The following is a 16,023-nucleotide window of genomic DNA, read 5'->3' as shown; positions in this document are numbered from 1 at the left end:
GAACTGCATAGAAATCGTGTGTCCATTCTGTGATTTCAAACCTGTGAAAGTGTCATTCGTCATTTGAATCTTACTTTATTTCTGAGAATCTACCTCCACTAAATTGTCTGTATCTTTTGAACCATACGTGCTAGGAACGAGATTTAACTGTCATGTTAATGCTAAGAATCTAAGCTAAGTATTCTTGCCAGTGTTTTAAAATCATCCCTGCTGCTCTGAGCTTGCTAGGGGGGAACTGAATTGGTATTGCATTTGATTGTATTCCTTAAAATTGTGTGCTCTCCTTCCATCCCCTTTTACTGCATAGGGAGGGAGTGAATTGTCAAAAGAAAAAGTGATCATATTATCTCTTGTGGAAACCATCTCAGTTCATTTCTGTGCTGCATTCTCTTTCATCATTGCATTTCCTTGAAACCATAAAGTATTCTCAGCTACCTTATCCTTTCTATACCAACTCCTAAATAATTAAAAAAGTGTGCTAGTGTAATATTATCCATTGTTGATCACTGTCATATTCATAAGTGTGCTATCAAATATTAATGTATTTATACAAGTGTGATATCTTAATTTTTCAATAAATCTTTTAATTTGCAAAACAAACCTACTTCTTGGCTCAGTGAGGTCAGGGGGATTCAAAGAGAGGAGCGTTATACAAGGGTTTATCATCCAGATCTATGAACTTGTCATAAAAATATATAAATAAGGGCTTTCATTGGGCATCCCAGACTAGGCACTGACTTAGTTGGAGTTCTGAATTGAAGACACTTAACAGGTACCCCTAATCACCCTCACACCAGATTAAAGTTCACCCCTCTAGGGAGTTAAGGCCAAGAGTCTTATCTTGCAAGGATAACAAGTTTAATCTTTACAGAAAAGGAGGATGGGGGCAAAGAACTCTACTCCCTGAATGGCATTCTGTCCCTCACTGTTCAAAGCTCCTGCAGACTGGTGCCAGGCAGGGAGCTTAAATACTCTTGACTTAGTCACTGAATACTGACATGGCTCATCCAAAACGGTCCTTCTTCCCTTACAAGGGATGCTGCAGTCTTCCTTCCTTCATGGCCGGATTTACGTTTAGGGCATACTTCTTAGCATACTGCTAGCCTATGCAAGAATGCATTGTAGCTCCTGTTTATCCTCATTTTGCTATTTATGAACATTTATATATAAACCCATTTTCCCGTCATACTCTCCATACGTCACTCAATATACTCATATTTATCTGGTCCAGTAATTCCCATTGAAACCTTGTTTTTCATAATTCTGCATTGTGTGCATTGAGCCTTTAGCCTGCATGGTGTTATGATGTACTGCAAACAGCTGCTGAGTTACCTTGTGCTCTCTGACAGCCTTAGCGAACACCACAGCGATGCCTGTAGTCTATTTTTAGCACAGGCTGCATTCCTTTTGGCACAGAGCCTACTTCTGTTGTACATTGAGAAAAACTAAATGCAATTTAACATTTTATAATGTATTCAGCTAATAGTTATTTACACCTTATATTTAAATACTAACTATCTTCATTTAGTGTCTGGCCATGTCTGTGTGTGATTATATTTGCATGAAAAAGGCTTTCTCAGTGCTATAGTGCTTAGAAACAGTCAACAGATGTCTTGCCTAATTGTAAAGCACTTGGGGTGTGCAGGAAGGTGCTATCTCCTCCCCAACAGCTGGAAACCAGAAACTGCGACATTCATGACACCAGTGATGGTGCCTATTTAATGGAGAGCGTTTCGAGAAAAGGTATCCATTGAGAAAAGCCTATATGATGTATCCCTGTAGAGATGACAATCTCTTGGAGGAGATCCCCGAAGGAATATGAAGATGAAAGAAACAAAAGTTGGTGACATCACAAGAAGCAAGCGTGGCACACTGAGAAGAGTGGCTGAAGAAAAGGATGTATCGACTTTATGGAATCTGATGATGAAGAATGAAGATTGCACATGTGAAGAGCACTGCAGAAAATGCAAGCCTTATATTAACTGTACAGATGCAGCAAACCAAGTAGACTAAGTGATCTTAAAGGCTAGCTATATGTAGTGAATAGACTGCAGGCGGTGCTGCCATTATGTAGAAGCTGGACATCAGAGTCACAAATTTAGTAAGCTCGAACCTACGTAAAAGGAAGGATTGGAAAGCTGTGTCACAGCAACATGAAGTTAAAAGCATGGAAAGGCCTGTAAGAGCTATTTGGCCTGGTGTCAAAGGATGATGTAGCCAAGAACTGGTTATCTATCTTGAAGAACAGTAACAGTGAGACGCTGAATTGTCTCGTGTTAAGGTACAATGAAAGAACATTATCAGTGCCAAGTTTCTTAATTAAAGACAATTAAATGCTACAAAAGAGGCCGAAATACGGTCTCCTGTCAAGTGGACTATAGATAGAAATAGAAGGAGGGCATGCTGCTCTAGACTTGAGATAGCGTTTGCTTGTACTCACTTTTATTCCCAGAAGCAAGGATACTTTGCACGGCCAAGTTCAAAGACAATCTGAATGGCAGAAGGCATGAGAGATGTTGGGCTAATTGTATGGGGAGGCATGGTCAAAGTCCACCCACTGACACTTGGGGTACCAGTTTATGTGCTGCTAGGGAGCCGAATGTTCCAGAAGGGTACAAGCGTGACAACCAATTATAGAGGACCACATAATGAAGGGCCATATATTTTGAGAGCCAATGATATACTGTGCATCTAATAACCAATGAAGATGACTTGCACTAGGGGTGGGCATAAGTTGTCCACCTTACAGTAGAGACCCAATCACAACCCGTCTCTATATAGAAAGTATACTTAGATGTGGCCTTTGAGCGTATCACAACACCCCGTAGGTTTCTCTTATTTGCGACATCGTATGATGTAACGTATGATGAGTTTTTACTATAGAAATGTTGTTTTTTATGAAATCCTGAGGAGAGAACACAAGCGAACATCCGTCGATGTCCCTGTTTTAGATAATTGATATTAAAACAGTCTGATGAGAATTTTTTCTAACTTCCTGAGTCGGTCTTATTTTGTATAAGAGTTATTCTGCATCCCAACCATGCATGACGTGTTACTGATTTAAGGACCCCCCTGCTTCACATGCTACATCTATCCAGGCGAAGACTTTGAGGAAAAAGGAGTCTGGTGAAGGGACCCTGATGGGACCTAGGAGACGCTGGAAGACCACCTAGAAATGTTAGCATAAAGCTTCACTGCGAAGGAATACATCCCATATGATTTGGATAGCTAAACAGTCACCACCCTCTTGGACTGTGGACTGTGGTAACTGTGGTAACTTGCAGAACAAAGGGAAGAGCTAACCTGACCATATCCATCACATTACCATATCACTCACCTGTGTTCATGGGGACCAGGAAGCATTCCCCAAGGCACATGCTGACCTTGCAATTGAGGAGGAGATGTCCGTACGGAGGCAGCTGTAAAGCCTAGTATCCCAGGAAGAATCCTTTGGCGCAACCTTATGTAATTTCCTTGTTAGTTGGACAATGCTGAAAGAAGGCAACAAAAAAGCCTTGCCAATCATCATGAAATCTGCCACAGAGTTTCACCTGGGCCAGGGCCAAGACCGATATCAGCGTTTACTGTTTTATTAAGGGATTTGTTGTAGGGGTGGTGTGGTAAGTCAGAATCAGGAGATTAATAACTCGTTGTGGTGTGGGGTAAAGACTTTTATTAAGGTACAAACCCCTCCTCTAAACCTATCACTCTGTTACCCATAGTTAAGTAATATTACCTGAGCAGGGGGGCATTACTGGGCAAGGTAATGCCTCGGGCCAGGTAGAACCCCAAACGAAGCAAGGGATTTACCGATAGCCAGGGTAATGCCCCCACCCTGCGAGGGTAATATTGCTATTAGTATTGCAGAATGTTGTACCAGGATACTAATAGTGTTTGTTTAAATTGAGAAAGGACGTGTACGCCGTTTCTCAACTTAAAAGAATATACAAAAAAGATGGCCACCATGGATCTGGGGAAAAGGGACTACATGTAGTCCCTTCTCTCTTTCCATGGCGGTAAGTCGCGCGTCAGGACGTGCCAGGAACACTGCTGTTCCTGGTGCCGGCGAGGGACATGGAAGCGGAAGGTAAATGGGGGGATGGGAGGGGGTAAAATGTGTGGAAAAGAGGGGAAGGGGTTGGGGATGGGGACACGGTGGCGCACTTATCTCATTATCCGGCAGGGGTAGATGGCGGCCTCCAGCTCTGAGGAGACTTGGAGCTGGGGCTTTACTGTGTGGTGAAACCCCCGTTCTGAGCCTCCTCATTGGCTGGGAGGCCAAGACCACGCCCCCATTGGGTAATAATAAAAGAAAGAAAAGAGTAAAAATGTGTGCACTTAAGGACATCGTACTTGTTAGTAAAGATCTCCTGTCTCTATATACCTATCTTGCCTGCTCCTAATTCTACCACTACAAAGTAACAAAACTGTAAATAAAATGGTTAACGGCTTCCTATCCATTTGGCTGGCTTCTGACCCCACTGGAGTGCCCCAATTTATTATCAGATAGGGTTTCTGAGGCTTTAGCCCTCTCACAAGTCCAACATAGATGAGTTGCCAAGGCTCCTGCCCGCAGCAAAAGGGAAAACAAATGTCTCTGGGCCGCTGGACCTGTATTTCAGTTCTGTCTCAAACAAAATCTCTTCCGGTCCATGGATCTCTCCCAGTTGTGTGTGGAACCTCTTTAGTTCCCCCCACTCCCTGGGGTCTCAGGAGTATGGCCCCTTGTGTATAGCCCCGCTTGGGCTGTTTACTCTCTTGAATTGTCTGTCTCTTCAACCCCTCTTGCACCTTTCGTTCTCTCACTCCGGCTTGAGGTACATGGATTCTTAATCTGTGTTGGGCTTTATAGAGCCTCAGTCCCCTTCTGATCTTTGTTCGCTCACCCCGGCTTAGGGGTGTACTGATTCTCACTCTGTCTTGAGCTGTATGGTGGTTCAGTCCTTCTTGGGCCTTTTGTTCTCTCACCCCAGGTTTCATCACTTCTCGCTATGGCAGATCCAAGCTTCTCGAGCTCCTGCTCTGGTAGTAGGAAGCAGCTCTCCACATGCTTTCTCACTCTCTAGCGCTTCATGCCTCCTGCATAGGATGTCTCCCTGGCTCCACCTCGAAGTGGACAGGCCACCTCTGCGTCTTGGCTTCGCAGGTTGGTGAGCAGCACTTCAGCTCGCACTCTTGTTCTTCATGTCTGTGTTGTGCAGCTTTTATAACCATCTCTGAACAGATGGTAACAGCACCGGCTCAGAAACAAAGCCAGGTGAACTATTCTCACAGTGATTTGTTGAAATCCCTAAATAACCAATGAAGTCTTTTGGATTCATGGGATATGGAAGGATGACAGATAGCCCTGCTAAGGGATGGCCTGTTCTTTAAGGGGGGATCACCCCACTTGGATCCTGCTTACCTGGTCCCCTAAGGGATGGGCAGCTTAGTGGGCCCACCTCTTGAGTACCAAAGGTGGTGGCTCCCCCTTGGGAAGAAGGGATGAATTTGCTTAATTCATCATATTGGGCAGCTTAACACAAAACAGGGTTGTTCCGCAAACAAATAGCTGTCAGGATGGTTTTCTCCTTAACAGATTGAGTCCCTTCCTCCATAGGAACTCCTGCTCCTTCCCCAATATCTCTTTCAGGGGATGCAGACAACTATACCCTCTCGACCATAGAAGCAAACATCTCAAGCCAAAGAGTCCTGGAGGTGTTGCCTGAACTCCCTAACAATGTGGGCTTTAGGGTGACATGAACCTGTATTTTAGCCTAATCTAGATGTTTGCTGTCTGGATCCCGTACCCCACAACTCACTCTATCATATAGTTTTGTGACCAGGCGGATTAGTGGTGGTAGCCGGCATAGAGAGCTACATAGGGGTCTCTGGTGTCTGTTTGGACTTGATTCTGGTCTCTCTTTCACCAAACTCCATTACCCCAGCTAGTACCACCACCCACTGTCTGGTCCTACCTCGGTCCAACAATGCCCTCCAGAACCTGCCCATTCAGAATAGCTGGATTTTGAACTTGCTCACCTGCTGGTCCTTCTACTTTCTTTCTGATGCTTCTGTCTCAGCTGTCCTTTTGCCTTTTGACGTTATTCCTCCAGTCACCTCAAGGCATCCTTTAATACAACAGACACCTCCCCCTTCTGGTTCTCCTTCTCTAAACACGTCCCTGTACACACTCTGATGTTATTTCCTCTGTGTCACTACCAGTCTTTGATGTTTTTGTATCCCCCTGGTTCTCAATACTTCCTCCCGTACCTGGGCTCCTATCCCCAACTCTTGACTTCCACTTTTCCTAGTTGGATTATATTTTCTCTTCCTGCCACCATCTTTCTCCTGATGCAATAATCTCCTTTATCACTTTGTACATTCTTGCCACCTCCTCCTTCTTACTCCCTCAGTTGTTATTACTGACTGTCTGGTAACCACCTCCCCCTGCTTGCTCTCAACCTCTGGTGTCACCACCTCTTTCTTCGTCCTTGTCACTTAGCTTTAATCTTTCATCACTTTTCAACTGTTGCCACTCGTCCACTCTCCTCCATCTCTCAAACCTTTGCTTCTTCCACTGCTCTGCAGCCAATACCAAACAGGAGCCTCCTGTACCTACAACCAGGGGTGGACTGGAATAAAAATGACGCCCTGAAATAATGTTCAAAGAGGCCCCATATTACACATTTTCAGCAAGCTCAACCCTCTTCCCAGAGGCGCTGTTAAGGTGGGCTGAAGGGGCTATAGCCTGGGTCTTTTGGTTGTAGCCCCGGATAGAAGTTCAGGGGCTACAACCAAAATGCTAACTAGCCCCGAGTCCCGACAGTCCCGACATTAGCATAGCCCCGGATCTTTTCCAGACCTAGCAACACCCCTGCGCTTTTCCATTAAGAAATAAAATAGGTTACCACACAAAAGAGGCCCAGGGTCAGGAGGCCTAATGGGAAATCTCCAGACTTCCCTATAGGCCAGTCAACCTTTGCCTACAACCCACGCTGTCTGAATGGAACAGGATTTCTTTTATAGTGTGCTTTCTCCGCCCCTTTGATGGGTAACCTGGTGAGGGTCTACATCTGTGTTGTTAACTATGTGAATGTGCTGATTGGCAGTCCGTTTGTGCACCTGTGGATGTTTTGGTTTCAATGGGCTTGGCCAAACCTATATCTGTCCTATCAGCCATTTTGGATCTTACTCTTTCAACCCACACAATCCCGGCTGATACCAGTCCACCTTGGTGTTTCCAGCATGTGTTTTACTGACTGGGAACACACTGGTTATGCTGGGGGGCAAGGGGGACACTTTGTTTAATTAGGCACGCAGGCAATGTGTAATTTTGTATCCCTGTCAGGAGAGTCACTTGCTGGGGGATGAGGCAGCTGAAACTGTTCTCCTACACAGAATCGTCAGCATTCAGGAAGTTGGGGAGTTCGCCATGGCTCTCGCAAACTGTCAGCGAAGAGTTCTGGGGTGTGCCAGGGAAGGAAGCAACAGTATAAAATCACTTCTTGCTAAGAATGGGTGCAAAGAACCCCTGTCTTAAAGAGAAAGCTTCTTTTTTCATCGTTATGAATTTGAGTCTGCTCAAGGAGAAGCTGCCGCTCTCTGAGGCCCACATTTTATGGAAGTTTTGTTTAATATTTGCTTTTGCCCTGCATCTCATTGGCACTGCTTCTTGACTTAAGACACATTCTACTAGGCTGGGATAGGGAGGTGCAGGTAATTAAAATTTAAGTTGGAAAATGATGATTAATGAACTGCTTTGCCCCTGTTCGATTTTGTGTCTGCGTCTGTTGTGCAAGGGAGGTGCTGTGCAAGTAAAGACATGTGCAATATCCCTCCCTGGCGACAACGCAGGGAAGACTGTGTTTATACTTCTGAAGAGGGCACGGCTTTGCTGAAGTAAAATGTATGCCTTTCTTTCCATTTGCTTTCTCCACTCAACCATGGCGACCCAATTAATCATGCCACTTGTCTAAACAAATGTTTGCTTAAACAGTCACCTAAAAGCTGAAAGGTTAATGATTTACGTGTACTGCTTGCAACAGGAAGTACATGTAGCTACTTTTCATGAAGATTCAAGAGAGCGCAATATCACATATTCCAAGACCTCTCTATACCGGCTGAAGGCTGGTGTAAAACAGTACACACGTTACTCTGGCAAAACAAATTCACTTCATTTATTTTATTTTTTATTTTTTATATTTGGAAAGCATGCTGGCAGCCCAGAGGCATTGAGGCGCTGTTACACGAAAGTGGGCCTCATTACAACTCTGGAGGTAGCCGTGCCCTTACCAAGGGCACGGCTACCGCCGGAGTTGCATTTGTTCCGGCACCCGCAAACGGGTCATGCCGAGCTCGGCGGACCTGGTAATTGCCCATTTGTGGCTGCCGGAATCAAGGGCCTCCCGATCCCCATTCTGCCCCATAGGGCTGAATGGGGATGGGAACGTCGGATGCACCGGCACATGCAGAGTTGTGCCGGTGCATCCGACGTGCTCTGCTCATGGGTGTCGTTACACCCGTCAGGAAAAACCTGGTGGGTGAAATGGCACCCGCGAGCAGAGCACGTAGTATGGCGGTCCGGGAACTACGGTACCGGCATGCTTACCGGTACCGTAGTTCCCGGACCGCCATGCTTGTAATGAGGCCATGGTACATACATTGCTGCAGGTAACAGAATTATGATTGCGAAGGTACTTTAGTATTGTGGTTTCGGGAAGCAAATGCAGTTACAGGGCCTCATTACGAGCTGTGCGGAATGCGTTTAACGGCGCTGGTAATGGTGCCGGCGCTGTTAAACACATTCCGCACTATTATGAGGTTCCCTTGCGGGACCCGATGTGGACGTCTGGTTTATCCAGACGTCCATAGCGGGTCCCGCGAGGGAACCAGGGAGCTAACAACGGGCCCTCTTTTAATGGGCCCGTTGTTAGCTCCCTCCCCATTCCCATTGAGCCCTATGGGGGCTCGAATGGGAATGGGGAAGGTGTGGGTTCGGGTTCCATGAATGGGGAAATACCGGTAACCTGGACTCGTACACCGTTTTGGAGGCAGCTATGGCGCCAAACCCACAGAGAGATGACGGTGTCTTAAGAGAGATCCCTGAAGATGTGTAAAGGTGAATGAAAGAGAAAATGGGTGGCGTCACATGAGGTGAAGACGAAGCACTAAGAGGAATGGTCAAAGAAGAGAAGGTATAGACCTTATGGAATCTGATGACAAAATAAAGCATGGAGTAACCTTTCATGTGCGGAATGAAGATTGCAGGTGCAAAGAGCACTGAAGAAAATATAAGGTGTTTTATAACTGTACAGATGCCGCAGGTGGTGCCGCCAACATATATACATGTGTAGAATCTGTATATTCGATGTAGCAACTTTAGTAAGCAAGGACCCATGAAAGACAAGGCTGAAAATATGGCACAGCAGAGAAAACAGCTGAAAATTGAGGAAGGATCGAGAAGGCTGTCCAGGGTCAAGGGTTGGGGCAGCCAAGAACTGGTTATCTATTCAAGGAGATACAAAGAACTTGAGAAGCGAGGCAAGCTCTTGTTAAGATGCGATGGAAAGACACTATGAGTGCCAAGTTTTATTAATTTAATATCATTAAATGCAAAGAAAGAGCTAAAACACAGTCTCATGTCATGTGGGGTAGATCGAAATAGAACATGGACTAGCAGCACCAAGACTTGATGATAAGAACGTGCTTGCACTCCATTCTATTCTCAGGAGCAGTGATACTTTGCAAGACCAAGTTCAAATACAATTCAAATGGCAGAAGGCATGAGTGATGATGGATGATGGGCTAATTGGGTTGGGAGGCATGGTCAAGTCCACCAACCAGCATCTGGGGTACCTGTTTGCGTGCTGCTAGCAAGTCGAACATTCAAGAAGGGTACAAGCTTGCCAACTAATTATAGAGGGCCATATATTGAGGATGACTTGCACAAGGGGTGGGCATAAGTTGTCCACCTGACTATAGAGACCCAATCACAATCCAATCCCCTACAGAAAGTATACATAGATGTTCCCCGTAGACCAACCACAATCCTAAATAAGTTTTCTCAGTTTGCCACATAGTATGACATCATGTATGACAAGTTTACGCTATAAGAGTGTTATTTTTTATGTGATGTGTTGAGATTATGCTGTGAGACGTCCGTTGATGTCCGTTGTACTCCCTGTTTTAGACAATTGAGAATAAAACAGATAACCTTTACCAACTTCCTGAGTCCATCTTATTATTGGTGTAAGAGTTATTTTGCATCCCCATCCAACTAACAACACTCTACCTCATTTAAAAGGGCCTAACGGTTCACGTGGTAGCATGTCGGATGGTTCAAGACCCATCGATTAAATAGAACTTCAGTATTTTGGGCAATCGAGCACCCCTTGCCATCTAGCCAGAAGATCGCAGGGTTTCCTGTGGAGAGCGGCCGACATAGAATTCTTGCAAGAAAATCGATACAGGTAGGATGGGTCCCCCTGGGTTCCACAGGCGCTTCGCGGATGGAAGGTGAAAGTGGTTGATTGGAGAGGGGAGCTGAAACCGAAGGCCTTGGGCTGAATGAGCAAATGGTGAGTAGACTGAGGGGAATGGCAAATTTTGGCAATGGGATTGTGGTAGTTTAGAAAAGTTAATGGAGTTGATTACAAAAGTAACAGGGTCGTTTTGGAAAAGTAAGAGCGTTTTTAAAGTGTAAAATAAGAGAAAAGAGATAAGGCCTGGGATTCCTAGCTCAAAGAGTTTTAGAAGAAATCATCTCACACCCCAATCATGGTAAAATAGGTGGTGCATAAACAATTTTGGGCCGATTCATGGAATTTGTGAGCAGGGTATGTTAGGAGATGATTTAAACTCTAGTCAAACGGCCTCATCACGACTTGGGCGGTAACCCTTAAAATTGGCAGTAACCCTCAGCGCTGATTTTAAGGGTCCGTCGGATCACGACTCCAAACACCGCCGGCGCAATAACAGGCGGCACAAGGACAGCCGGCTGTACAAGCGCCGGCCATAACAGCGCCAGGAACCCTTAGCGTTAAAACATCAGCAATCACGAGTCCGGCGTAAGCGCTATTAGCGCCAGAAAAGCGGCAGATAATCCATCGAAAATACCTCCAGCAAAAAGCTGGAGGTAACAGAACACAGGCCACAGCAATAAGGGCCCAGGTGGAAGCAATGCAAATCAGAGGCCTACAAAGGACCCACCCATGCACAACACACCCTCCCCAACCCCATTACACCAGCAGGAGCAGGGAGGAGACAGCAATGAGGGCCCAGGTGGAGGCAATGCAAATCAGAGGCCTACAAAGGACCCACCCATGCACAACACACCCTCCCCAACCCCATTACACCAGCAGGAGCAGGGAGGAGACAGCAATGTGGGCCCAGGTGGAGGCAATGCAAATGAGAGGCCTACAAAGGACCCACCCATGCACAACACACCCTCCCCAACATCATGCTGCCATTTGGAGCCGGGAGCCTTGATGTCGACTTCTACCTGCTGCACCTGGAGCTACAGAGGCCAGTCAACCAGGCCAGGGCCCTGGGAGTGCAGGGGGCAGTGGGGATGAGGAGAAGGAGGAGGAGAGCAGCACCAGCAAGGCAGCCAGCCATCCCCAGGGTCAGGCCAACACCCTGGGCCCTAACTGATGGTCAGTTGGTGACAGAATATCAGCTGGACAGGGCAACCATCACCCAGTTGCTGGACATAATCCAGGGCGACATATGCAGCCGCATAGCCACCAGCATGGCAGTACCTCCCCTAGTGAAGCTCGTGTCTGTGCTTCAATTTCTTGGGACTGGCAGCTACCAACATACCGTTGCCATGATGCATGGAATGGCCCAGTCCACATTCAGTGCCATGCTGGGACAGGTGCTTGATGCACTGTTGAATCATGTGAACGAACACATTGCATTGCCAGCCACACAGGCACAGGTGCACCAGCTTAAGGGTCAATTCTATGCCATTTCCCAAGTCCTGAATGTAATAGCAGCCCTGGACTGCACACATGTGGCACTTGTACCATCCCAGGCACATGAGGCTGCCTACAGGAACCGTAAACAGTACCATTCCCTCAACGTGCAGATGACATGTGGCCCTGACCTCACCTTCAGCCACTGCTGTGCCCGCTACCCAGGATCCACCCACGACTCCATGGTCCTACGCAACAGTACCCTGCCAGCGTACATGGAAAGGCACCGAGGCCAAAACACATGGCTACTGGGTGAGTACAAATGAATACCACAAAGCATGTCAATCCACAACTGATGGTGCCTGTCACAGAATCCATCATTCCCAATAGTCAGCAGCATCACAGCAGCATACACATTCAAGCACCTTGCACGATGAACCTTGGACATGTCCAACACAGCAGAACACACCCATGCAGGATGTCAGACATGTGGCGGCACAGTGACATATGGAAGTCCCACCACAACAAGGCCTCCTGTGTGAGTAGCACCATGGCTCCCAACACTGACAAAGTACAGATATCCCACCCTGGCCATCCGACAGTAATGAAAATCCAATCCATGAGCTGGCACATCCACGAATGCTCCACACATAAGTGGGCTGAGTAATGACAATTCACATCCCACAAACACTGTCCCCAAAATGGCCATGGAAATGCATGGATAACAGTACAGAATAGTGAACAGCAGCAAATGCAACTGTAGCCAAATGGATTTGCAATGACACATGAGGCAGCCACTTCTGTCAAGCAGAAGTAGATGGAAGGGCCCCCTCTTCCTGCGACAAGTGAATGAGTCCTGTTACATACAGAAACAGGTGTACCAAGTGGAGAGTACCCCATTGATTTAATCGTGGCGTAGGACAGCACACTCCACAATGTTATAGGCCAAATGACAAATATGGCAAAATCACACTGATGACAGGGCTCTGTACACCCACTCGACTTACCTTGTCCCCATACCGGCTTTCTCTCCCCTGCAGGTGATTCGGGATATCCCCAGTACACGTGGCTCATGACCCCTGTGCGTCACCCACACATGGCGGCGGAGCGGGCATACAACCTTGGCCATGCCCGTACACGGATCTGCATTGAGAGGGCATTTGGCCTGCTGAAGGCACGCTTCCGTTGCCTCGACCGCACGGGAGGTGCAATGATGTATGCACCAGAAAAAGTTGGAAAAATTGTACTGACATGTGCCATGCTGCACAACATCTGTTGTCGCAGAAATGTTCCACTGCCCCCAGATGCTCATGTGCAGCCACCTGAGGATGGTGGTGAGGGCGATGAAGTGCCAGAAGGTGTTGCACATGCACAAAGGGTTGGGCTGAGGGAAGGGAGGTTGGCCAGACAGGGATTGATTGATGGATTCTTTTAGAAATGGGTAATAGGTAAATTGTGCATATGTCACTTCAACATTAAATTGCATTTGTAACAATCACTACTGTCCATGCATTGTGATTTTTTTAATGTGATTTATTTTCTGTCCAACAATCCCCCTCCCCCTAGTGAACACCCAACAATCCCCCCTCCCCCCAGTGAACACCCAACAATCCCCCCTCCCCCAAGTGAACACCCAACAATCCCCCCTCCCCCCAGTGAACACCCAACAATCCCCCCTCCCCCCAGTGTACAACCCCAAACTGCACAGTTGCCTCATCAGGCCAACAACAATGATGCCATGCACCACTAGGATGGGCGCGGGCGCTTCCCTCTCCCAGGACCCTCCGGTGTGCATGCCCTCAGGTGGCGCAAGTACCGGCGCCTTGGAGATGGGTCTAGTGAACCCTCTGTGGGTGTGGTGGAAGTTGAGGGTATGGAAGCGCTGCCCATCATGTGCTGGCGCATGAGGTTATTGGCCTCGCGTTGCTGTTCTGCAAGTGCAGACACTGCCTCCGTGAATTTGCGGACTCTTTTCCCTAAGCCTGTCAGGGCAGTGGTGCATTGTTGCACAACTTGTCGTGTGCGGGCATTGTCCCGCGCAATGTACCGGCACCCATGCCGGATGGAAGTGCTCACAGCCTTAATGTGCCGGCTCAGGACATTTGCCATTGCTTCCACCTTGGCCTGTTTTGCCTCAATGACATCCAGTCGGCCCATGACTGCTGCCCCTGTGACAAAGGCCTCTACTGGTGCGTCAGGTGGTGGACCGCGAATTGGCCGCTGTTGGGGGGGGGGGGCTGCATGGCGACATGCCACCAGGCTGGACTGGGCTGCCTGGCTCCGATCGATGGCCCTCTGGACTCCCATAGGATGGAGTGTCCACATCGGGCTGTGGTGTGCTGCAGCCACGCACAGGCACATGGGGCCTCCCTGCCTGCTGTCTACCTGGGCTTGGGTTTCCATGGGGTGTTGATACCCCTTCCCCATCACTACTGCTGTGGGAGTGTTGTGCGGTGGCATGATGCACACGTGGAGGTGTTGCTCCCACGTTGGGCTCCCATTCCAGCCTGTCTCCTTCGGCATCTGGGCTGTGGCTGTTGGGTCCTGGTGAGCTGACGGTCGCCTCCCTGTGGCCAAGTGGCTTCCGCTGCTGTCTGGTGGGGCTGCGTCGGGTGGGTGTTCCCCGGTGTTGTCTTTCATGGGTGTGGCATTTTTTGGGGGTGCTGGTGCTGGTGGAGGCACGGTGTTGTGGGAGCATTGTCTGTGTGGCCTCATCACCATCATCACCGGGCTGTTGGGATCGACGTGTGCCTGTGGGGTACATAGGGGGTGGTTTGAGTACAATGCTACTTACATTTGTGTGATGCAGGTCATGCCAACAAGTGTGAATGAAGACAGTAACAATGACGCATTCAACTTGCATTCTGTTCAGTCACCATGTGGTGCTTGTTGTGGGTGTGCATAGAGGTACACTGCATGGGAACGCATGGTTGTGGTGGACTGCGCTCAGGCTTTTGTGGTTGTGTTGATGCACAGTACCACTCTACGTAGCTGTCCTATGGCTATGGGAGTCTATCCCCTGCCCCGGTCATTCATGCACTGCACGTACAGGGTCGTCTAGGCAGCACTACCGTTCTAGGGATGTGGCCCTCACTTACGGGTGTATGCAGAGCCTCAGACACATGTCTTCACTCTCATTCAGATGCATGTATTCAGGGATGGGACTCACCTGCCGTTGGATTGATGCCAGTCCCTGCCTCCGCTTCACCAATGCCCTCAATAGTTCCAACGTCGATGACACCCGTCATTTTCTCCTCCCATGGTGTGAGGTCGGGGGGGTGGTGGCCCTCCTCCTGTGCCCCTGCTTGCACTCCTGTGCTGGGACAGGATGCCTCGCACTCGCACGCGCAGGTCATTCAGCCACTTGCGGCAGTCCTCCCCATCCCGGGGCACGCGCCCCACTGCACTGACCCTTTCTGCGACAGATCGCCATATTTGGCCTCGGCGCTGGGCGCTGGTTTTGCACTGATGCAGCTCATGGTGGTACGTCAGTGCCTCATCCACAAGCACCTCAAGCTCCTGGTCACTGAACTTGGGTTTTCGGACCCTGTCCAGTGCAGACTTGCCCCTAGTGCACTCCTGACTCATTATTAGGCTTCAGATTGCGTGGATGGCTTCCAGTGGCTCTGATATCCGACGGATTGTGATTTCCAAGATGGCCGCCACTTTATTTCCCGTTCCATCGGTGACACGTTTCCCGCGCGCTAAAAGCGCGAAGTGGCGGTAGCGCACGGTGCGCCGGCTATAAGGGTTTGCGCTAATTGCACTAACGCCTTGGACCGGGGCGTGGGCACGATAACTTGTGATCTGGCGGATTATCCGCCGGGTGCCTTGGCGTTAGCGCTATTTAGGTCCAGCGGATAATCCGCCGCATTTACCGCCCAAAAGTATTTTAGGGGCGAGATGATGAAGATGAATACCATGGTTTAAATGTAAAAGCGTCAACTAGTCTGTCTGTTTGTTTGTTTTGTATTTGAAAAAAGGTGTCGAAGAACGACAAGAATAAGTTGTGTGAAGTCGAAGTAAAGATAAAAAGTTATTGCCTATTTAAGGTCATTGTTGGCGCCGACCAAGAAGTAGGTTGAGGTCATTGAGAAACAGAGGGTTGGAGCGGCGAGTGTTGGAG

The sequence above is a fragment of the Ambystoma mexicanum genome, chromosome 3p (assembly GCF_040938575.1).
Source record: "Ambystoma mexicanum isolate Mex_15411 chromosome 3p, UKY_AmexF1_1, whole genome shotgun sequence".
NCBI classification, from domain to species: Eukaryota; Metazoa; Chordata; class Amphibia; order Caudata; family Ambystomatidae; genus Ambystoma; species Ambystoma mexicanum.
This window is presented reverse-complemented; position numbering follows the sequence as displayed.